The 4,408-nt window shown below is 37.5% G+C and overlaps 1 long non-coding RNA gene across 1 annotated transcript; it reads left to right on the top strand.

Annotated features, from left to right (window-relative positions):
• The first annotated feature begins 2,229 nt into the window (after window positions 1-2,229).
• On the top strand, window positions 2,230-3,118 carry LOC148554906 (uncharacterized). Its single transcript, XR_015886166.1, has 2 exons — window positions 2,230-2,273; window positions 2,732-3,118. It is a non-coding gene; the product is annotated as an uncharacterized LOC148554906 (long non-coding RNA).
• Window positions 3,119-4,408: the final 1,290 nt, after the last annotated feature.

Here is a 4,408-nt window from a genome sequence, read left to right as displayed (position 1 = left end):
CCGTTACATTGGGCCGTTTGAAATCCTGAAGAGAATTGGACCAGTGGCGTATAGGATCGCATTACCACCACATCTTTCGAACTTGCATGACGTGTTCCACGTATCGCAGCTTTGTAAATACACTTTTGATCCTAGTCATGTCCTAGAACCGGAATCAGTCCAAGTGAGAGAAGATCTGACGCTTCTAGTAACTCCGGTTAGGATTGATGATAACAGCATCAAGCGTCTACGCAGAAAGGAGGTTTCTTTGGTCAAAGTAGCTTGGAGTCGGGCTGGTATTGAAGAACATACCTGGGAGCTTGAGTCAGAGATGTGGAAGGACTACCCACACCTCTTTTCAGGTAACTCACTCTGAATTTTGAGGACAAAATTCCTAATTAGGTGGGTAGGATGTAAACCCGGCTAAAATCGATAAATAATTAGTTAATAAATTTAATTTTAATTAGGAAAGCTAAAAATACAAAACTAATATCAAAATAGGGTAGAGCTCGTCAAAACGATAATTTTGATACCAATTTCGAAAATTTGGCCCAAATCAGACCGGAAGGGGCCGAACCGGAGCCCAAACCGGGCCCGTGGGTCTAACCGGACCCATAACATAAAAGAAGCATCAGCTTCTTCTCCCTCACTTCACACCAACAAAACAAAACAGATTTGGGGAAGAAGGAGAATCCCCAAACCCTAATCACAACTTTGATCCACCATAACTCTTCCGTCCGGGCTCCGATCGCCGCACCATTCGTGGCCACGCGCCCAGCGCGTCGAGATCTACCTTTCTAGTGGATCAATTTTACTAGTAAGCCTCATTTTTTATTCAGAATCTCTACTCCTCTTTCTTTGGTGAAATTGAAATCCTATAGTGAAATCTTGCCCCATTTTTGTGTTTTAGGTTCAAGTTAGCATCCGGGGCTTAATAGGCTCGAGCTATTAAGTATATGGGCACGGTAAGGACACCCTAACTCTAGCTCAATCTTGCATTTATAATAGAAAAACTGAATTTGGAACATGTATATGAATTAGGTGTAGATTAAGTGGATATATATGCATTGGCATTGAATTGGGAGTATTTGAAGGCTTATTGGTGATCAAAGCTTGGTGTGTGGCTGGTTCATTTGCACTAAGAGGGGCTGCGTTTTGCTTGGGAGGCTGCCTTGGGTTGCAATAAAGTGATCGGCCAAGGTATGGTTTAGGTTTCGTGCGTTTAACATTTAAGGTGTTGTGAAAACGTAGGTTAGAAAGCCATAGGTTAAGTTGAAAAGGTTAAATGTATTAAATGGTTGGCTTGTGATGATGTTGGATAAATATATGATTGAGTTTAAATTAGAATTTATGAGTTAGAATTTATGAGCTTGTTGATGTTATGGTATGTATGCTCTTGGATTTATTTATGATGGGTTGTATTGATGTTGGTATATATTAATGGATTATGGTTGGTGTTTGTTAATAAAGAGTTGTTATATGAGTTGATGGATTAATATATGTAGGGTTGATAAATCTGCCAATGGAATAATGTATGTGAAAGGTTGATAAATGTATTAATGGAATAATATATGTGAAGGGTTGCTCATATATATATATATATATATATATATAAGGCAAATTTGTGGTTATGGCTCATTGGATTGGTTAAAGGTAACTTGAAGTGGTTGTTGATGAGTTGGGATTGGATATGTTAGCAATATGCAGGTTTTATAGGTAAGGATTTATGAATGTGGTGAAAATGAGGTTTGGAAGTGTTTTGGTCATGGTTCTGAAAACCGGACTGGCCGGTTCAACCGGAAAAACTGGGAACCGGTCACCTAGCCGGTCCGGGTAACGTAAAAAACCGACTGGCAAAAAACCGGTTAAAAAACCGATCGAACCAACGGTTAACCGGTGAACCGGAAGAACCGTTCGGTTTTTTAGCGATTTTTGGTTTGAAAACTAATATGCTAAACGACGTCGTTTTGGCTTAAAAAAAAAAAAAAAAAAAAAAAAAAAAGGAGAAAACGCGTAAATGGAAGGAAGCCCTAATAGCAATCAGTTTCCACTTTCCACTCTCCAGAGCTCGAAATCACCAGCACCCAGCCAAGCTCGAAATCACCCAAGCTCGAAATCACCAGCACCCAGCCACCCACAGCCATCAGTGAAGCCCACCGCCATCGCCATCGCCACCGTATCCCGCAGCCAGCCATCCACAGCAGCGACGACGTTGACCACCGCAACCACCACCGCGTCCTGCTTCTCGCTGAGCCCGCCTCCTCTGTCGTCCTCGCCGAGCGTCGCCTTCTGAGGTTTTGTGTTTGATTTTGTTTGCGATTTTGCCTTCATTAGTGAATTTGTTTTTGATTGCTTCATGATTTTTGTTTGCTGCTTCTGATTTTTGTTTGCTGCTTCATGAATTTGATTTTCTTTGATTTTTTTTATTTATTTGCTGAAGTTATTTGTTCATCAGTGAATTGGGTCTTGATTGCTTCATGATTTTTGTTTGCTGCTTCTGATTTTTGTTTGCTGCTTCATGAGTTTGATTTTCTTTGAATGTTTTTTATTTATTTGCTGAGGTTATTTGTTCATCAGTGAATTGGGTTATTTGATGCTATAAATATCATATAAATGCTAATTCTGTATGATTCACAATTATATTATAATTATTGCTAATTTTAGGATTAATGAGTTGTGCACTTGTGCTCTCGAATTTATTGAAATAGGTTGAACATACAAAATGAATGAGGGGTTCTGTAATGAGTTGCAGGTATTGGTGGCTCTTCAAGCGGCGCTGACCGTTATTGGTAACTTCACAATGTGCATTGCTGCTTACAGGATATACAAATCGTCCAGCGAAGGCTCCAAGAATTTTTGAATGAAAAAGTATGTGTATATATACTTTGAATGGATGTCCTACTCTTCTCTTGTGTTGATTCTGATTGCTAAACTATATCTTCCATGAACATGCTGATCATTTACCAAAATATGTTGTTAGACAACTATAGAATAGTCCCATAGGCAAAGGCATAGGGTTCACATGATTACTTGAACTCTTTTCATTACATTGAAAAATAAAGCTTTTCAAAGCTACAAGTTTGTTCAGTTTAAGAATCAAAACACAGTACCTTATTACTTGTGAAAGTATTTTAGTAAAGATTTTGCCAAGGTATTAGTTAAGAATTGTAAATAGAAAATACTCAATAATAATCATTACATTTGAAAATTTCAACATATATTTTACATCTCTAAGATCAGCTTTGTGTGTGTTTAGATAAACTACAACTTACTAGGGTAGTGGCTGGGGTAAGCTTTTGTAGAACTCATTCGAAATAAACTTTATTGGAGAAATGTAAAGCATGTGTTATATATTGAAGCAAATGGCATTTGCATGCAGCCTTCCACGAGATCAAGTAAGCAGAGAAGTCCCCTCCAAAATGGTTTGAAGATGTGGTCCATTTCTTTCATAATTCACATGTCATTTTTCTTTTCAAGTAAAGAAAAGCCATCCCATCTTGTCTACCCTCTAAAAAAATCCATGCCACCCCATAAAGATAATGAAAGCATTCATAATGGCTCATCAGTCACAAGTCAAAGTGTCAAACTTTGATCATCCACATGGACCTAAACTTTGATGTTTGAAGTTGTTTGTGAACCTCTAATATTAAGTAATGAATAAATTATTATGTGAAATTTTAAATTTTGTTAAGTTAGAAATTATTGAATTTATATATTTAAAATTATTTTTAAGTTTTTTAATAATTTTATTTAATATTTAATTAAACCGGTTGAACCCCGATTGAACCCCGGTCGAACCAGTGAACCATTGAACCAGTGACCTCACCGGTTTATTGACCAGTCCGGTTCTCGCAACCTTGGTTTTGGTAAAAAGTGGTTTTTGGTGAACTTCGAGAGTCCATAATTTGCTCTTCAAATTTTGAATTGAGTTGTGATTTGCTGCAAATGAAAGATGATTTTATGAGCTTTTGATTGATATCAATTTTCTGAAAAATGAAATTTTGTAGAGAAAGTTATGGACGTTGGAAGTTTGGTATATAAATTTGTGTTACAGGGTATTTAAAACAGGTCTGAAGCAGCTTTCTAGAATTTTGGAAAAACGCCCATCCACACGTACGCATGGCCTATGCGTACGCATACGCATGACTCACGCGTGCCCGTTGCCTACGCGTACCCGTGGCTGCTGCCTACTGCAAAAAAAAAAAAAAAAAAAAAAAACTGGATTTGACTGTTTTAAACCAATTTTCCACTTCTAAACCTCCATTTTCTCCCCTTTAAGACTTAAAGGATGGTACTAGGTCCAGTAGATAAATGAAGCTAGGAAAATAAGATAACTTGAGGGTGAAGTAAGAGGTAAATGATGGCTTTTATGAAGAAAATAAGAATGTTAAAGAAGTTTAACGCTAAGGCTTGATAATTGATGATGTAT

Source organism: Arachis ipaensis, chromosome B6 (genome assembly GCF_059453495.1).
Source record: "Arachis ipaensis isolate K30076 ecotype BB chromosome B6, ASM5945349v1, whole genome shotgun sequence".
Taxonomy (NCBI): domain Eukaryota; kingdom Viridiplantae; phylum Streptophyta; class Magnoliopsida; order Fabales; family Fabaceae; genus Arachis; species Arachis ipaensis.
The sequence above is the reverse complement of the archived record's forward strand: the minus strand, read 5'-3'. Positions and strand labels throughout refer to the sequence as shown.